Source organism: Hyperolius riggenbachi, chromosome 2 (assembly GCF_040937935.1).
Source record: "Hyperolius riggenbachi isolate aHypRig1 chromosome 2, aHypRig1.pri, whole genome shotgun sequence".
Classification (NCBI taxonomy): domain Eukaryota; kingdom Metazoa; phylum Chordata; class Amphibia; order Anura; family Hyperoliidae; genus Hyperolius; species Hyperolius riggenbachi.
In genome coordinates, this window is record NC_090647.1 from 545724347 (window position 1) to 545745007 (window position 20661).

General features: G+C 47.3%; 1 protein-coding gene and 1 long non-coding RNA gene across 7 annotated transcripts in view; one reads left to right on the forward strand and one right to left on the reverse strand.

Annotated features, from left to right (window-relative positions):
• LOC137547329 (uncharacterized) overlaps positions 1-20661 on the forward strand; it is a 235422-nt gene that overhangs the window by 119092 nt on the left and 95669 nt on the right. The gene's annotated exons all lie outside the window — the stretch shown is intronic.
• Positions 1-20661, reverse strand: part of LOC137547328 (T-lymphocyte activation antigen CD86-like) — a 246585-nt gene that overhangs the window by 102392 nt on the left and 123532 nt on the right. The window contains exon 1 of one of the 4 annotated variants that reach the window (XM_068270800.1): positions 7926-8015. The exons of the other annotated variants lie outside the window; for them this stretch is intronic. The gene's annotated coding sequence lies outside the window, so the exon portion shown is untranslated. Of the gene's footprint in view, positions 1-7925; positions 8016-20661 lie in introns of those variants that run through there. 4 annotated transcript variants of the gene reach the window in all.

Genomic DNA, 20661 nt, shown 5'->3' on the forward strand with positions numbered 1-20661 from the left:
CATACATTGGTCGATTTCAGCCATCGATCGATCAATCGATCAGAAATCGATTCTATCAAATTCCCCATTCGATCGATTTGCGGCTGATTTTGATTGATGACCCATAGAGTTGCATTGGATCTAATGGTCCAATAATACATTTAGATCAATTTCCAATAGATTTCATTCTGAAATCTATTGGAAATCTGTTCTAAAGGTGCCCATACACTCGTCAGATTGGCAGCAGATAGATAAGAAATGCATCTGATGATCTATCTGATGCGTTTTTAGAACATTTTTTACCAGGATAGAATTCCAATAGATTTCAGTTTGAAATCTATTGAAATTCAATCTGATGGCATTTTTTTGCCATCAGATTTCCATTAAGGCCAATGCAAACTGATAAGCAATCTCATCAGATCGACCTAAATTTTCCACCCTGCCAGTTCGATGGAAATCCATCGAAATCGATCGAAATCGGCCATCGATCGGTCGATTGGCCAACCGATTTGCAAACGATCGATCGGTCGGCCAGAAAATCGGCTGAGTGTATGGGCCCCTTTAGTGTGTGGCACACATCAGATAGATTCCTTGTCAGATTGGCCTTGACAGGCATCTGCCAGAAATCTATCTGATGGTCGAATCTGCTGCAAATCTATAAGTGTATGGCCACCTTTAGGCTACTTTCACAGTAAGACGTTACAGGCGCACGTTAGAGTAGCCTGTAACGCAGCCCACCGCACAGCAATGAAAAATCAATGGGATGTTCACAGTGCCCACGTTGCGTTGTAACGCAGCAAGTTAAAAGAAAGTGCAGCATGCTGTGCGTTATACGTGGCTAAGCCGCGTTAGACTGTTTGCACATGCTCAGTAATGTTGTAGGAGGAGGTCTCCCCTCCTCCTCCGCGGCCAGCCACATGGCTAATTAATATTCACTGCACTGTGACGTGCAGTGTTTACTTCCTGGAGCGGCCGCTCTGTGTGGCGATTGGCTGGCGGGACCATGTGATGCGGATCTCCGCATCTCACAGCACAAAAAAGGCGCACCAAGAGCTGCATAACGCAGCTCTTGGTAGCATCCTCCTCCAGCACCACCAGGCGTTGCGTTAGGGGCACGTTATGCGACCTATAACGTCCCCTAAGACGCAAAGTCCTGGTGAGAAAGAAGCCTGTGAAAGAAGTACTGTACCTCACCCATGTCTCAAGCTTTGGAGGTAAAGTGTCCTTCCATCTTAGGAGAATAAGCTTCCTAGCTAAAAATAGTGCCCTGCCTAGCCTCTCACTGCACTTTTACCTGAAATAGTTTGCACAGTGTCTCAGTGATTTCCCATTTCTGTTACCTCACAAAGTCATTAGAATCTGCAGTGTCCTCTTTTGACTCCTTCTGTGCAAAAAGAATCCAAACCCCCACAGTAGATAAACACAGATTGTGAAGCAAGAGGGTTGTTCCTCTGATCTGTACAAAGAATCCAGACAGAAAGTGAGAATATTATAGAGCGATGTGCTCATCACAGGCAAAGTAGATAAGCGGTGGACAGAGTTGTGTACACAACACAGCTAACACACAGAGGCGAAAGCAGCAGCAGTACTCTGACCATGACCTTTTCAGGAAGAGCACAGCCAGAAACTAGTATCAGGAGGAGAGGCCACTAATACCTCAGAACAATGCAGAAAAATTTCAGTATGGACTAAAACTAAAAAGCAGCTTAAAGGGTCCATGAGCAGCGATCTAAACTGGCCAAATTAACTTACCTGGGAATTCTTCCTGCCCCTCGTAGTCTGTGAGGTCCTCTGGGTTCCCTCCGTTCTCCCATGGCGGATCCATTAGAACGGCGACTTCAGCCAAAGTCGTCTGCATGTGCACCCGCCTCGATCCCTTGCATGTCGCCATGAGCATTTTCTGCACATGCGGCTCTTGGAAGAATGAACTGGGCATGCGCAGAACGCTCATGCCGACGGGCGCACAAGCAAGACGGGCATGCAGAGCTTATGTCCAGTTGAGCACGACTTTACCTGACGTTGCCGCTCTAACAGAGCCACCGTGGGAAGAACATATGAAACCGGAGGACGCCGGGGGACCTCACGGACTACGGGAGGCTGGAGGAGGCCCCATTTAGTGTCAATGGCAGTGTCCTTGTACTTTAGTGTGTCTGAAAGGACTTAAAAAATAGCCCTCCGGTCAATAATAATATGTACTTGTATTGTTTTTATGTTAGCCCTATTTTATGATACTGGCATGCCATGCACCTGCATGTCCAGGATAAACATGTGTTGTCCTCTGCAACCCTAACTAAACTCTGTGCCTGTACCGATAGTAAAGTAGCTGCAGTGTGTGCTGATCTCTGAGTGACAAATGTACCCCTAAAGAGACTCTGTAACAAAATGTTTAGCCTTATTTCTTCTATCCTATAAGTTCCTATACCTGTTCTAATGCGGTCTGGATTACTGCAGCTTTTTCTAGTTGCACTGTCTCTAATATATCTAATCTTCCTTTCTTTGTCAAGCTTTGGCGAGTCAGGGAGGAATGCACTGCCTCTGCTGTGATAGGGACAAGTTATGCACGGCCCCTCCCCCCCCCCCCCCCCAGCTCTCCTGTGTGCTGTGTGTATGAGTCAAGGTCTCTGCTCACAGCCAGCCTGTCGGCGAAGCTCACAGAGCTGTGACTTTGTAAACAGCTGTGAGTGCAGAGCAATCAGTGCAGAGCTCAGACAAGCAGCTAAGGCAACAAGTGGGAGTAACATTCCAGCAGTCAAGTCAGGCTTGAGAGGAGCCACTGCAAACAGTCACCTGCTCTGATGATGTATTTCCTGTTTGGCAGCCATCTTCACTGTTTACAAACACAATGAATAAAACAGTGATTTTATTACCAAGAAAGCAGCGGGAGAGACAAAAATGTCACAGAGGGGGCTAGGAGAAGACAACAAACAGGCTAGTACGTTTCTGTAAGATTTTCACAGTACAGATTCTCTTTAAAATGTCATATCCCAAGCATTCAGTACCTTCTCTCTGCAATCCTTATCATCCCTGCGCACATCTTATCACTTCATCAAAGTACTACTAGTCTTACGTCATTTCTTATTGTAAACAGTGGCATAAGATGCAAATCAGCAAGGCGTGGCTGCTGCATTACTCATCAGAGCCTTATTTTAAAACCATATAACCACAGGTAAAGTGATACTAAACACAGAACACATAACCATTGGGTTGTTTCCTGCAGGCCTATAAATGAATGAAGAGTGTGTGCTGTCCTTGGCAATGCTGGCTGTTTGCATCACAAACCCTCAACCATGTGCCAATAGGCTGCGTAGCAAGCTGACAGCACCATAAAAAAAAGTTCAGGACTTATCCGCATAGCCTGAGATCATTCTCCGTAGACTCACAGTCTCACAGGAAGCAGGAAGTGGACACACTGCAGATGTATTGCAGGATTTGTATCAGCTGCAGGGGCAAATCCAGGATTTCCAAGGGGGGGGTTCCTGAAAGCGGCGTGTGGGCGTGGCCAAAACATGGTGTGGGTGGAGCCAAATACTAGCAGTTTCTAGGCTAAATTGCACTCCCCCCAGTATAGATTAGATAGGTATATGCCCCAGTATAGATTAGATAGGTATATGTCCCCCAGTATAGCTTAGATAGGTATATGTCCCCCAGTATAGCTTAGATAGGTATATGTCCCCCAGTATAGCTTTGATAGGAATATGGCCCCAGTATAAATTAGATAGGTATATGCCCTCAGTATAGGTTAGATAGGAATATGCCCCCAGTATAGGTTAGATAGGTATATGCCCCAGTATAGATTAGATAGGTATATGTCCCCAGTATAGGTTAGATAGGAATATGGCCCCAGTATAGCTTAGATAGGAATATGGCCCCAGTATAGGTTAGATAGGTATATGCCCTCAGTATAGGTTAGATAGGTATATGCCCCCAGTATATGTAGCCAGGGGGTATATGTCCCCAGTATATGTAGCCAGGGGGTATATGTCCCCAGTATATGTAGCCAGGGGGTATATGTCCCCAGTATATGTAGCCAGGGGGTATATGCCCCCAGTATATGTAGCCAGGGGGTATATGTCCGCAGTATATGTAGCCAGGGGGTATATGTCCGCAGTATATGTAGCCAGGGGGTATATGTCCGCAGTATATGTAGCCAGGGGGTATATGTCCCCAGTATATGTAGCCAGGGGGTATATGTCCGCAGTATATGTAGCCAGGGGGTATATGTCCGCAGTATATGTAGCCAGGGGGTATATGTCCGCAGTATATGTAGCCAGGGGGTATATGTCCCCAGTATATGTAGCCAGGGGGTATATGTCCGCAGTATATGTAGCCAGGGGGTATATGTCCGCAGTATATGTAGCCAGGAGGGGGATATGTGCCCAGAATGTATATGTAGCCAGCAGGGGGATATGTCCCATATGTAGCCAGAATGGCTGGCTTCCAAACATTCCACCCGGCTGCTGCACTTGCCTGAGGGGACGCTCGCATCACTACTCCAAACGAGCCTCACTTCTCCAGGCAGCCTGCCCTCTCCACGGACGGTCTGGACTTGAAGTGTCCAATCATGGCCAGGGGGAGGAGCGCGGGCCGGCCGCATGGCGTGGTGACGTCACGTCAACCGGAAGGTAGCCATGGAAACCAGTGGGACGCCATCACCGGCCGCCGCCGCCGCCGCCGATAAGGTAATGTATCTGCTCTGGGCCCCCCGCTCTAGTCAGAGTCCTCCTCGCGGCGCCGCACACAGATATGAGCAGGTGGCAGCTGCGCATTTGTGGCTGCCGCTGCTCAGAGAGGAGACATGCGAATAATCTGACTTCCGGTCTTGGTGCAGGGGGGTGTTCTGTACACCCGGAACAACCCCTTCCGTGCGCTTCTGAGCTGTAACAAAGAAATGTTTTCATTTAAAGGTTATTATGCTGCTGCTTATATTTTAGAGCAGAGAGGAGGTTCTGAGTTCAGGTCCGCTTTAAAGAGCCTATTCTTTGTAAAAACAGACTTCCTAAGCATCTGGATACCATACCTTCCCAATCACAGACTGCTATTTTTTATCACTGGATTATTAAAGGGGCACTATGGCGAAAAATTGTAAAATTTAAAATATGTGCAAACATATACAAATAAGAAATACGTTTTTCCAGAGTAAAATGAGCCATACATTTCTTTTCTCCTATGTTGCCGTCACTCACAGTAGGTAGTAGAAATCTGACAGAAGTGACAGGTTTTGGACTAGTTATCTTTTCATGGGGGATTCTTAGGGATTTATTTATTTTCAAAAGCACTTAGTGAATGGCAGTTGCTCTGTCCAGCTGCCAAAACACTGTGTAGCGAGCAGGGAAAGCTGGCCAGCATCATTGTTTAAATCATTTTAATGGAATATCTTTATAAAAAATAAAAACCTTGCTGAGAATCCCCTATGAAGAGATGGACTAGTCCAAAACCTGTTGCTTCTGTCAGATCTCTACTACCTACTGTAATTGACAGCAACATAGGAGAAAAGTAATTTTACTCTGGGAGAAACATACTTCTTATTTGTCTGTGTTTGCACATATTTTAAATTTTACAATTTCTCTCCTTTAATCTTTACAACAAAAAACAAAAAGGGGACAGAAGCAGATCATAATGGGACTACTACTATATTATACACATCGTACTACATCATAGCTCACAACTGTCCCTCTTTTGGAGGGACAGTCCCTCTTTGGGAGCCCTGTCCTTCTTTCCTCCTCATTTGTCCCTCTTTCAGGACTTTGTCCCTCTTTCTATGTAAATATATCAATTTCTGTTTGATTGACTCTAAACTTTATTCCCATCCTTTAAATTGCTATATTACTCATTTCAAAATGTTAATATGAAGGAAAATGAACCGGCATAGAAAGGACCAGTGTGGATTGAATTCTAAAATAACATTTTTCTTAAGAAATCTTTATGGTATGCGTGACCACTGACTAGGGGCGTGGCAGGAGCGTAATCAGGGGCGTGGCACAGGCATGGCTTAAGTGTCCCTCTTTATCATCTCAAAAAGATGGGAGGTATGCTACATGCCACTTTATGGTCATTTCAGGATGTATAAACAAAGTTAGCAGTGGCTGGATAGTGTACTGGTTAAGGGCTCTGCCTATGAGGCCTGGGTTTGCATCTCGGCTCTGCCTGTTCAGTAAGCCAGCACCTATTCAGTAAGGAGACCTTGGGCAAGACTCCGTTACACTGCGACTGCCTATAGAGCGTGTCCTAGTAGCTGCAGCTCTGGCGCTTTGAGTTCATCAGGATAAAAGCGCAATATAAATGTTGTGTGTCTTCATGTATTTTGAATTAATGCTGAAAACAGCATTTGTGCTTTGGAAAACCAGAGCTGGTCCTTCACGAGGTACCCAAGGCAAATGCCTGTTTCCTGGTGAGTGCCCTAGGGCTTCCTCTGACCCCCCTCTGACATGTCTATCCTCATAGAAACAGTTCTTTTTGCAAACAGAGAGAGCTTACTAAGGACCCACCGTACTCCATCTCTGTTGAGCACCCTGTACACCATGTACTGAATTTTACATAGACTTACAGGAAGTTGATTTTTCTGCTCCTGGTGTGTAAACAATTGTAAATAGTTCATCTCCGGTAGACCCAGAGAAGGAGCATCACAGAGACACGCCTGCTTCCATAATACTAGCATAGACAGCAGATCACGTAGATGTTTTAGGCAACAGCCGTTCCTTAAATGTCTCCATTCCAGAGCTGGCTCCACACATTTAAAAAAAAAAAAAAAAGACAACACTATTGTCCATGAAGTTGTAATACATAACACAAAACAAAACAAAATAAATCTCTACTTATTTCTTGAGTCATTGAAATGATTTAGCCATCTAGTTAAAAACAATGGTTGAAAACGAATCACTAACTTAACAATTTAACCACTTTAGCCCCAGCGTGACTACGTCCTGTCTGTGAGTACAGGCAAGCCTTGAGGACGTAGATATACGTGTTGTAGCCGGAGCACAGCTGTGCAGGATCGGGCGGGCTCCCTTGCATGCCCCCGACCAGCTGCTGTAGCACTAACTGGTAAAAGGGAATATGCGTTCCCTGAGCCAATTAGATTAATTTTCTCCCTTATTTTTACCACTAAAAATACTTTTATGTTTTCAGTGAAAAGGTGAAAAGTACATACTGTAGCAATAACCCACCTTTATGTCTCAATCAACTATCATCAGCATAAATTGTGACAGGAACATAATTTAAGTTTTGTGATAAATGGTAGAAATAGCAACATTAAATGTGTGTGTGTTTTTGATCTAAAATGATGCTTTTTTATTATTAAACTGGATTTGGTAATGCATTTTCCCCCTCTTTTTCCCATTAAAATGCATTGAAAATCATTTTTTGGGGGGGAAAAAATGCCAACCAATGAAAGTCTAGTTGGTCTTGAAAAAATAAAAAACAAACAAAAACAATATGTATTTATTTAAAGCTGGGGTAAAGTTATTGCTCCCTAACATGAGGCTTAGATCACACTTGACCATGCGGAAAATAAAATAATCGTGCCCAGTTTCAGAAAAATCTCACAAGCATCGCTGTCTCTGAAGCACAGAGCAACTCTCGGTGTGTACAGTATATAAGTATGTTGATTTTTTTCTATAACATTCTTCCTGACGAAGAGAACTAAGCACTCTTGAAAGCCAGTACATAAGCATCCGCTGCAGAAACTGTTCTTTATTGCTCTTCCGCTGTCTGTGGCCTCACACACAATAACCCCGTTATATGACTGTAATAATGTATTGACATTCTTGTCCATCAATACCAGTCTAATTCTGAGCATACAGCAATAAAGATTGTTTCAACAGCTAAGTAAGAAATGGCAGGGAAAACCAAACACCACTAACAGAAGCCAAACCACACAGAGAATAAAACAACAGCACTGCCTGTATAAACAGCAGTTCATAAATCATAACAAGCTATCAGCTACTTACTTTATGAGCTGCCGGCAGGAAAGAACTCCGCAAATCCAAACAAACAATCTCAGGCAGAAGTCTAGCTGTTGTGCTCACAGAGCAAGAGCTGGAAGTCAAATAAGCTGAAGAGACATGGGGCTGGGTAATAGAGGAAGGTTGACAAATGGGAGGTTCCTCTATCAAGAGAATTCCCCTAATGAGTTTTATTTCAAACACTATCTATCTAGAGGAGGTAGTAGAGTGCTGTACCATGTTTGCCATCAGTGAAAGAAAAAAGTTTTGAATTAGGATGATACTATTTATTGCAGGCTTGGATTTACATCACAGGAGCCAATAGGCACCCTGGACTTCACCCTCCATGAACCTATAAACCGCCGCTGAACCGCTCTGCAGGTGTGCTTGCTGGCACCTCTGTCACTTCTCCCTTACTTCCCTTGCCCATCATAGGTAGCCACAGGTGTTGCTTAGCATTAGGTAGCCATAAGTACCCTCAGTATTCAGCAGCTAGAGGTGCCCACAAAGTATTAGGTAGCTAGAGGAAGCTCAGTATTAAGTAGCTAGTGGTGCCCCTAACTGAGGGGAGATCTCGTCAGTGGAATGCAGAGAGCTGGTTGAGTAACCTCTCATTTACTCTCTCATCCAACCTCTGCATAGGGAGGGAGGGAGGCGCTCGGGGGAGAGGAGTGAGCCGCCTTGCCTGGTGCCGCCAAGTGCATGCCCGACCGACGGGATAGAAATTTGTTGCATGGTCGATCGCGCATGCTGCAAGATGTCGGGCCGAAGTTGGTTGGTCGGCGCGTGCAGCGGTACGAGAACAAGTGATGAAATGACAAAAACCCCCGCCGCTGGCACCGCAATATGTGCCCGTTGTGTGCATTACACATTACCTGGCCGGTATCAGCCTCCACATGGTGTCCGTCCATCTCACGGTGGTCTGCATACACGGTAGCGGCGCATAGCGTCTGACCACTAGCGTATACCTATACTGGGACTCCTACCTATGCCTAGCTAACTACTGGGGCAACTACCTATGCCTACCTACCTATACTGGGACTCCTACCTATGCCTAGCTAACTACTGGGGCAACTACCTATGCCTACCTACCTATACTGGGACTCCTACCTATGCCTAGCTAACTACTGGGGCAACTACCTATGCCTACCTACCTATACTGGGACTCCTACCTATGCCTACCTACCTATACTGGGACTCCAAACTATGCCTACCTACCTATACTGAGGCACCTACCTATGCCTAGCTAACTACTGGGACACCTACCTATGCCTACCTACCTATACTGGGTCTCCTACCTATGCCTAGCTAACTACTGGGGCAACTACCTATGCCTACCTACCTATACTGGGTCTCCTACCTATGCCTAGCTAACTACTGGGGCAACTACCTATGCCTACCTACCTATACTGGGACTCCTACCTATGCCTACCTACCTATACTGGGACTCCGACCTATGTCTACCTACCTATACTGAGGCACCTACCTATGCCTAGCTAACTACTGGGACACCTACCTATGCCTACCTACCTATACTGGGTCTCCTACCTATGCCTAGCTAACTACTGGGACACCTACCTATGCCTACCTACCTATACTGGGTCTCCTACCTATGCCTAGCTAACTACTGGGACACCTACCTATGCCTACCTACCTATACTGGGTCTCCTACCTATGCCTAGCTAACTACTGGGGCAACTACCTATGCCTACCTACCTATACTGGGACTCCTACCTATGCCTACCTACCTATACTGAGACTCCTACCTATGCCTACCTACCTATACTGGGACTCCTACCTATGCCTACCTACCTATACTGGGACTCCTACCTATGCCTACCTACCTATACTCGGGCACCTACCTATGCCTACCTACCTATACTGGGGCACCTACCTATGCCTACCTACATACAAGAAGATAATAAGGTTGTTGCTTCATTGTGGACAGAACAAATTTGATCAGCTGGACAGTCACTGTTGTTCTATCATTGAGCTACCACAGCCCGGCGACCATGTGGGCTGGAAAACCGCCATGGCCTGCACTCTGGCCATGGTGCGCACCAGTCCAGCACGGCCGTCACTACGCAAACAGCTGTTTGCGGTGCGTTACACAGTGAGTTTGGTGTGTCAGTGTGAAGCAGAACTCTAATTACACTCCCTGACTGTTGTATACACATGCAAGATGTTTTAAAGCACTTTAGGCCTCCAATTTAGCATGCAATGTGATTTCTGCCCTTAAAATGCTGCTGTGCGTCAAATCCAGATTTTTCCCCGGGACTTTTGGCGTTCATCCCACTCTGCCATGCCCCCCTCCAGGTGTTAGACCCCTTGAAACATCTTTTTCAATGCCTCCCCATTGAAGTCTATTGCGGTTCACGAAAGTTTGCGCGAACCGAACCTTTCGTGGAAGTTCGCGAACTGAAAATCGGAGGTTAGGGGCATCTCTAGATGAGAGTCTAAATGAGAGGTTACTCCTCCTGCTCTCGGCATTCCACCAGATCTCCCTTCAGTCGAGGACACCTCCAGCTACCTAATACTTGGGGGCACCTCTAGCCACTTAATACTGAGGGTACCTCTGGCTACCTAATGCTAAGGGGCACCGGTAGCTACCTATGACAGTCAGGGGAACTAAGGGAGAAGTGACAGCTGGGACAGCCAGCACACTTGCGGTGCGGTTCGGTGGGTGTTTGTAGGCTCATGGAGGGCGGAGTCTAGGGTGCCATGACAGCTGTGCCTATAGGCTCCTGTGATGTAAATCCGGGCCTGGTTGCGGTACTTCACAGCAGCGGCCGGTCTGTATTTATAGGAGCGTATGCTATGTAACCAGCAAACGTAACTAAATATTATTTATTGAAGTTTTGCAGCACTGTTTTTGTTAGAATCATGGTTCAGGTGACACTTGGTATTTCGGGTTGATTTTGTCACTAGCGGTGTGCCCTAATCTGTTGTTCCTGATCTGATCGATGTTATACTGCATTTGCACTGGCACTTTAAGAGTTCTGATCACATTCAGTCAATACTAAAGGAGATTTTTGTTGTTTTTATAATTTTTATTTTTACTGGATAAGTTCATAAGAAATGATTATTTCCTCTTACTAATGGCAAGTTTTTGCATTTTTTGCGACCTGCTGTTTACCCTAGAATAGGGCACTCTTACCTGATCACAGGGCCGGATTACTGACCAGGCAACAAAAGCAGTCGCTTGGGGCCCCATTCAGAGTCAAAGGGGCCCCATCAGCACATAAACCAGCCCTCGCCATTCTGTCAGCGGTGGCTGGATGGTATAATGGTTAAAGGGACTCTGAGCAGTGCAGTAACTATGGAAAGATGCATATCATTTTAAAGCTCTCTTTCTCCTCTTTCCAATGATATATAAACCACCGCCCTATGCCTTTTAGTTTTCGATATTTTTCGCGATCGAAATCGCGGCCACGGCAATTTCGATCGAAAATAGCGAAAACTAAAAGGCGTAGTTTATCTATCATTGGAAAGAGGAGAAAGAGAGCTTCAAAATGATATGCATCTTTCCATAGTTACATTGTATTACACAGGACGACTTTTCTCCAAAGTCGGCAGCTCGATTCAGCACAATGCAATGAAATATAAGGAACCCAGAGGGATATAATTACAAACATCATGCTGGTAGGTGTGAGGATGTAATTAGTTAGTTGTGTGTATGCTTAAAGGCATACCCACAGGCTCTGCTCGGAGTCCTTTTAAGGGCTCTGCCTCTGACACAGGAGACCAGGGTTCGAATCTCGGCTCTGCCTGTTCAGTAAGCCAGCACCTATTCAGTAGGAGACCTTAGGCAAGTCTCTCTAACACTGCTACTGCCTATTGGGCGCGTCCTAGTAGCTACAGCTCTGGCGCTTTGAGTCCGCCAGGAGAAAAGCGCGATATAAATGTTATTTGTCTTGTCAAATGATGCAGTGCGCTGCTGATTGTCTTCAGAGCAAGGCTCTCCTCCTAGGTCCCCCTCCTGCTACTGTGCGCTCTGCTGCTGCCCACTCCACCCTCCCTTCCCACAGAGAGCCACAGCTGCAGCAAGAATGATAGCAGCAGATGGCAAACGCTCACTCACCTATCCATGATCCAAGCGATAGAGATCCCGTCATCTGAAACCCATCTGTCTCTTCTACAGTGCAGCCGCTCGCTCTGAACTTCCTGATTCTCAGATCAGACAGGAAGTAGGAAGTAGTAATAGTAGTAGTAACAGAGTGGCAGCACTCTAGAGGAGACAGATGGGCTCCCGGATGACGGGACCTCTATTGCTTGGATCGCAATAGGTGAATGTGAGTCATCTAGTGCTGTCATTCTCCCCCGCTGCGGCTGCCTTCTCTGCTTAGGGCCCCATTTAGCCTTAATCCGGCTCTGCCTGATCATCATGTCTTTCTGATTGCCTGGCCCTATAAAGGGATACAAAGGGTTACTTACAAGTTTTAATCATTGATAGCTCTACAAGTAACTGTGGTATGATGGTATGAGGCAGAGGAGGGAGGCAGAGGGAATGGAAACAAGCAATAAAAATCTGTGAAACTGGATGGTTGAGAACAGAAAATGACCGGAGTAAAGGAACTTCCCTTGATAAACAAAGTAAATAAACTGTTGTATAAGTAACCAAGGCACAATACGGCTCAGATTCCTCTCATCACAAGTTCTACAGAAACATAGAGCAATTCAATCCCAAAAACAAATAATATCTGATCTCCAGTATGTGTAATGTACACTGTGCTGGCTGGCTGGTTGTCTTTACTAATACAGGCCGGAAAGTCCTTTAAAAAAAAAAAGTTTCTAATATATACTGTATATATATATATATATATATATATATATATATATATATATATACATATATATATATATATATATATATATATATATATATATATATATATATATATATATATATATATATATATATATATATATATATATATATATATATTATATGATAAAAATCTCCTAAAATATGAAATAATCATTTGGTTAGGAGCCCAACCTGGACATTAAAAGAGGGGCTGCTACATATGAAAGGGGAGCTGAAAATGGGGAGCAACACATGAAAAAGGGTAACTCATGCCCAAGGGAGCTATATGAAAGAGAGGGGCTGCTGTGCATGAATGATACACATGGAAGAGGGGGCTTCCCATGGAATGGGAGGGGGCTGCAGTACATGCATGATACACATGGAGGAGGGAGCTGCACATGAAATGGGAGAGAGGCTGCTGTACATGGATGGTACACAAGGAAGAGGGGGCTGCACATGGAATGGGAGGGGGCTGCAGTACATGGATGTTACACAATGAAGAGGGGGCTGCACATGGAATGGGAGGGGTCTGCAGTACATGGATGATACACATGGAGGAGGGAGCTGCACATGAAATGAGAGGGGGCTGCTGTACATGGATGATACACATAGAAGTGGATGCTGCACATGGAATGGGAGGGGGCTGCCGTACATGGATGATACACATGGAAGAGGGGGCTGCATATGGAATGGGAAGGGGGCTGTAGTACATAGATGATACACATGGAAGTGGAGGCTGCACATGGAATGGGAGGGGGCTGCTGTACAAGGATGATACACATGGAAGAGGGGGCTGCACATGGAATGGGAGGGGCTGCAGTACATGGATGTTACACAATGAAGAGGGGGCTGCACATGGAATGGGAGGGGTCTGCAGTACATGGATGATACACATGGAGTAGGGAGCTGCACATGAAATGGGAGGGGGCTGCAGTACATGGATGTTACACATGGAAGAGGGGGCTGCACATGGAATGGGAGGAGTTGCTGTACATGGATGATACACATGGAAGAGGGGGCTGCACATGGAATGGGAGGGGGCTGCTGTACAAGGATGATACACATGGAAGAGGGGGCTGCACATAGAATGGGAGGGGGCTGCTGTACAAGGATGATACACATGGAAGAGGGGGCTGCACATGGAATGGGAGGGGGCTGCAGTACATGGATAGTACACATGGAAGAGGGGGCTGCACATGGAATGGGAGAGAGCTGCAGTACATGGATGTTACACATGGAATGGGAGGGGCTGCTGTACATGGATGATACACATGGAAGAGGGGGCTGCACAGGGAATGGGAAGGGGCACTGCTGCGCAAGAAAGCGGGCCACAACATATTTGGCCTAGGGGCACAAATTTATAAATCCATTCTGGAGTATAATTCAGGCTGGGTTTCACTCTTGCGTTCTGGCCCTCTGTTAGTGCATAGATGACAGCAAGGGGATTTAGCAGAGTCCAAATCCTGAGTGGTTATCTTTGTTTACTACATAGTTAAAGATTCCAGTGCCCAGTACCAAGGGTAAGGTGGCAGGAGGCGAGTATCAGGTGAGGTTAATACATTACTTGATCTGTGGCATCGATATCCAGCCGATTTAATGGCAACGTTCAGATCTGGCAGAGTTCAATGCCCCAACATGACATTGTTTTGATCGATTTCCGATCAAAATCTATTGGTATGATAGATTCGGTATGCTGAAAAGATCTTGCTCAAAATTCAGTCAGGTGGTTAGCGCTAGTAGCGTTTGATTCCCTAACGACCAGCGGACACCCCAAGCCAGTCTCCCCATGTAAAATGTGTACAATCTCCTCCCCGGTCATGGTGAGCAGGCTCACCTGTCCTGGGCCAGGCAATGGTGGGAATTTGGGATTCTAGCACTTCACGGCAAGAGTGCTATCTACTTCTTCTCTTTTTCCTGAATGTAGAACCGGAAAAAGGTTAAAAGATCTGTCTACTTTTTCATCATCTGCATTTCCAGTCGTGTGACTTCTGAGTAGGCAGCCATCATGGCTGCGATTGGAGGCATCAACAATGTACCTTCCATCTCACACAGGCCCCCCCGCACAGTAGGTGATGTTGTGACCAAACTTGTTATGGTTTGGGAAATCATGGTGACAACACTTGCTATTGGCCGGGGAATCATGGTGGCCATACTTGGTACTGGCCAGGGATTCATGATGGCCACACTTGCTATGGGTTGGGGAATCATGGTGACCACACTTGTTATGGGTCAGGGAATCATGCTGGTCACACTTGCTACTGGCCGGGGGAATCTTGGTGGCCACACTTGCTACTGGCTAGGGAATTCATCGTGGCTACACTTGTTATGGGTCAGGGAATCAGGATGGCCATACTTGTTTATGGCCTCTGACAGATGGGCGGTGAGAGGTGATGTGATCATGGGTGGGGAGGCGCGGTGAGAGGGAAGATGGTGTGATCATGGGTGGGGAGGGGAGGTGAGAGGGAAGGTGGTATGATCATAAATGAGGAGGGGCGGTGAGAGGGAAGGTGGTATGATCATGGGTGGGGAGGAGCGGTAACAGGGAAGGTAGTAAGATCATGGGTGGACAGCGGTGGCGAGAAGGAAGGTGGTGTAATCATGGGTGGGGAGGGGCGGTCAAAGGGAAGGTGGTGTCATCATGAGTGGGGAGGGGCGGTGAGAGGGAAGGTGGTGTGATCATGGGTGGCGAGGGGTGGTGAGAGGGAAGGTGATGTGATCATGGGTGGGGAGGGGTGATGAGAGGAAAGGTGGTGTCATTATGTGTGGGGAGGGACGGTGAGAGGGAAGGTGGTGTCATCATGGGTGGGAAAGGGCGGTGAGAGGGAAGGTGGTGTGATCATGGGTGGGGAGGGGCGGTGAGAGGCAAGGTGGTGTGATCATGCGGGGGGAGGGGCGGTGAGAGGCAGTGTTGCTCTAATGCACCCAAATTTGATTCGAGTGCATTCGAATCCGGGTCTGGGTCGCATCCGGATTCGCCCGTGATCATGACCATAGAATTCAATTAGAGTTCGAATTCGAGTCGTGATCACAAATTGAATCCGGATCACGAGTCGTGATCACGAATGGCCTTAAATCATCGTGTTGTTTTTTTTAAAGGAAACCACAATTAAATATATGTGGAAGTGTAATTAAAAAAAATTGATGGAAAACTTCTTCTTCTTCCTCTTGTACCCAATTTAATGTTTTTTCCCTTACAGAATTGTTTTAAAATTTTTCTTCAACAGCGTAGCTAAATTTGTGGTGTAATAGCTAGTGGTGCATGGCAGCAGCGCATAATTCTGTGGACCCTGGCGGTTGGAGCACAGACAGCAGGAGGTTAAAGTAGCAGCAGCAGGAGGAGGAGGAGGAGTAATGTGTGGCAGGCAGCATACAATGTAGTAGGCCATGGCACCTAGCGGTGGTACCACGACTGTGATAAACACCATACAGCAGGAGGTTCCGGACAGCAGCATTCATGAAGCCCACATTGTGCCCAATACACAACTGGGACAGCACATTTTTCACCCCAAAAACCGTAGATTTTTTTTACAACAAAATATAGCTATTGTAGTGGCGTAATAGCTAGTGGCGATGGCAGCAGCGCATAATACTGTGGACCCTGGCGGTGGGAGCACAGACAGTAGGAGGTTAAAGTAGCAGCAGGAGGAGGAGAAGGAGTAGTAACGTGTGGCAAGCAGCATACAATGTAGTAAGCCATGGCACCTAGTGGTGGTACCACGGCTGTAATAAACACTGATCAAACAGCAGGAGGTTCCAGACAGCTGTCGTGAAGCCCACATTGTCTCCAATACACAAATGGGACAACACAGTTTTCAACCCCGACACCTCAGCAATTTTTTTTTACAACAAAACATAGCTATTGTGGTGGCGTAATAGATAGTGGCGCATGGCAGCAGTGCATAATTCTGTAAACCCTGGCGATGGGAGCACAGACAGCAGGAGGTTAAAGTAGCAGCAGCAGGAGGAGGAGGAGTAACATGTGGCAGACAGCATACAATGTAGTAGGCCATGGCACCTAGCGGTGGTACCACGGCTGTAATAAACACTGATCAAACAGCCGGAGGTTACAGACAGCGGTCATGAAGCCCACATTGTTTCCAATGTACAACTGGGACAGCACAGTTTTCAACCTAGACACCTCAGATATATTTTTTTACAACAAAATATAGCTATTGTAGGGGCGTAATAGCTTGTGGCGCATGGCAGCAGCACATAATTCTGTGGACCTGGCAGTGGGAGCACAGACAGTAGGAGGTTAAAGCCACAGGAAGAGGAGGAGAAGGAAGAGTAATGTGTGGCATGCAGCATACAATGTAGTAAGCCATGGCACCTAGCGGTGGTACCACTGCTGTAATAAACACTGACAGCAGGAGGTTCCAGACAGCGGTTGTGAAGCCCACATTGTGTCCAATACACAACTGGGAAAGCACAGTTTTCAACCCAGATACCTCAGAATTATTATTTTTTTTTTACAACAAAATATAGCTATTGTAGTAGCGTAATGGCGTCGATACCACTGCACAAACCAAAACAAACAACCGTGAGGTTCTAGGAAGCGGTCGTAAAGCCGCAGTTGGTTTCTCCCCACAACTCGGACAGCACAATTTGCATCCCAGACACCTCAAACATTTTTTTTTTTACACAAGAACAGTAGTAGCTATTTTGAGGATGTGTGAAAAAGCTAGTGGCAGCAGCGCATAACGGAGTGGACCCTGGTGGTGGTTGGAACACAGACAGCAGGAGGTTTAATGCAGCAGCAGCAGGACATACATGGCAGCAGGCAACCTATGCCATGCCCCTAGCGGTGGTACCACAGCACCTAAAGAAAAACCAGGCCAAATTAGCAGGAGAATGAAGGTCGATGTTCCAACAAAATAATTCCCAGGCGCCTCATGTCCTCCTGTCACCGACAACAGGGGTTTGGAACGTGCCTTCAATCCAGGCCTGGTTGATCTTCAAAAATATGAGTCTGACCGTCGACTCTGGGGACAGATGAGAGCGCTTCTTCATGACCACTTCCAGGGCGTACTGCGCCAGCTCACTCCAGATCTCCAAGCGCTTGACCCAGTACTCCAAGTGGTCCACAGGCTCCTCGCCAGTGTCAAGCCTGCTGAAGGACCCCATGTAGTCGGCCACCATCTGGGTCAGGCGCTGGCTATGACTTTGAAAGGAGGAGGATGCTGCACGCACCTCCTCTCCCAGCAGCTATACCGTCATGTAGAGTGCCTTAGTCAATGACAGCAGGTCTCCTGGGCGCCTGATGCTGCTGCTGGCCGCAGGCACCAGCTGCTGTGCTGGCTGCCGGACAGGGACAGAGGGGGTGGAAGGCTGGGGGAAGGCTTCCTCCAATAGCCGAACAAGGATCTGCTGCAACTCCCTTGTTCACTGTTCAGGGTCTCTAGCAGGCAGGAACTGACCCACCTTCCCCTTCAGCCGTGGGTCCAGGATCATGCTAATTCAGGTGTCCTCCTGAGCACACATCTGCTTAACCCTGGGGTCTGTGCGCAGGCACCGCAGCATGTGCCCTGCCATGGGTAACAGAGTGAACTGTCCAGCAGATACATCAGGGTCAGCAGCCGCAACGTTGTCCTCCTCCTCCTCTGGCTGCTGAGCGTCGCCCTTCTCTCTCCACCCTCGCACCACTGCAGCTGCACTCCGCTGTTCCCCCTCAACAGCAACGTCCAGGACCTCCAACTCCTCCTCCTCCTCCAACAACTCAAAATCCTGAGCAGAAGTGGACTACACAGGCGGCTGCTGTTCCAGCTGGATCAGGGCCTCCTCTCCCACGTGATCACGAGGTTCTGACGAGCAACCCTGGTGAGATGGAAGGTGGTTTCATCATGGGTGGGGAGGGGCGGTGAAAGGAAGGTGGTGTCATCAAGGGTGCAGAGGGGCGGTTAAAGGGAAGGTGGTGTCATCATGGGTGTGGACGGGCAGTGAAGGGAAGGTGGTGTTTTCATGGGTGGGGAGGGGGGGTGAGAGAGAAGGTGGTGTGATCATGGGTGGGGAGGGGCGGTGAGAGAGAAGGTGGTGTGATCATGGGTGGGGAGGGGCGGTGAGAGAGAAGGTGGTGTGATCATGGGTGGGGAGGGGCGGTGAAGGAAAGGTGGTGTGATCATGGGTGGGGAGGGGCGGTGAGAGAGAAGGTGGTGTGATCATGGGTGAGGAGGGGCGGTGAGAGGGAAGGTGGTGTGATCATGGGTGGGGAAGGATGGTGAGAGGGAAGGTGGTGTGATCATGGGTGAGGAGGGGCGGTGAGAGGGAAGGTGGTGTGATCATGGGTGAGGAGGGGCGGTGAGAGGGAAGGTGGTGTGATCATGGGTGAGGAGGGGCGGTGAGAGGGAAGGTGGTGTGATCATGGGTGGGGAGGGGCGGTGAGAGAGAAGGTGGTGTGATCATGGGTGGGGAAGGATGGCGAGAGGGAAGGTGGTGTGATCATGGGTGGGGAAGGATGGTGAGAGGGAAGGTGGTGTGATCATGGGTGAGGAGGGGCGGTGAGAGGGAAGGTGGTGTGATCATGGGTGAGGAGGGGCGGTGAGAGGGAAGGTGGTGTGATCATGGGTGAGGAGGGGCGGTGAGAGGGAAGGTGGTGTGATCATGGGTGAGGAGGGGCGGTGAGAGGGAAGGTGGTGTGATCATGGGTGAGGAGGGGCGGTGAGAGGGAAGGTGGTGTGATCATGGGTGGGGAGGGGCGGTGAGAGGGAAGGTGGTGTGATCATGGGTGAGGAGGGGAGGTGAGAGGGAAGGTGGTGTCATGGGTGGGGAGAGGCAGTGAGAGGGAAGGCAGTGTGATCATGGGTGGGGAGGGGCAGGGAGAGGGAAGGTGGTGTCATCATGGGTAAGGAGGGGCATCCATGTTTTGGCTTCTCATGGTTTCTAGTTACATCACTGGTAGTTTCTGTCAGATGTGAGGGATATGGCACTTGCATAAGCCTGTACTGATCACACCTTTTTCTGGTATTGCCGTCACCTTTTATTTTGTGGTAAACTAATAATCTTAACCATTAAAATAACCAACACTTGATAATTAGTGGTTTCACTTGAAAAACAGGCACATCTTAATGTCTGTTTACAGTAATCCAGGGATCTTCCTGAAGGTAGGCATGTCTCCGGCGGTGTTCATTCAGGCAAGGGGAAGCCGATAGGCGTCTCTCCCAGTGCTAGGTGATCTAGGGAAATATAATAAATATGTTCCCCTACCTAATTTGTCCTTTTGGACATGTAATTCATGGTCTGGCTATTGCCAATTCAATAATAGCTTGTGCTGCCCATATGCTGCTCAGCGTAAACGTCATCACGTGCTTAAAAGAAACCCGAGGTCAGAGGGATATGGAGGCTACCATATTTATTACCTTTTAAAGGGAATCTGAAGTGAAAATACATTTATGATATAATGATTTGTATGTGTAGTACTGCTACAAAATAAAACATTATTAGCACAGATATGTGTCTCATATTGTTTCCAGTACAGAAAGAGTTAAGAAACTTCAGTTGTTATCTATGCAAAGGAGCTTATGTGAGCTCTGCGACTTTATAAAGTGATGGACAGCACTGTCTTTTGAAGCTCTTATCTCAACTGTCTCTCAGGGCCCGTTTCCACTAGAGCGAATCTGCATGCGCTTCCTGCATGCAGATTCGCATAGACAATACAAGTGGATGGGACGGTTTCCACTCGTCAGGATTTCTGAGCGTTTTTCTGTGCAGAACAAATCTGCATGGCAGAGCCCTCAGAATTCGCAAGGCGTTGTGCCATTCGCATACAATGTATTTAATAGGAAATACGCATGAGTTTTTGTATGCAAATTTTACCTCGAATTTTACAGCAAATCCGTGGGCATTTTTGCATAAAATCAAGTAAAAGCCAACAGGCACTGACATGGTTATATTTGCATACTCATTAACATATGCGAAAGTGGCCGCGGATTTTAAATTCGC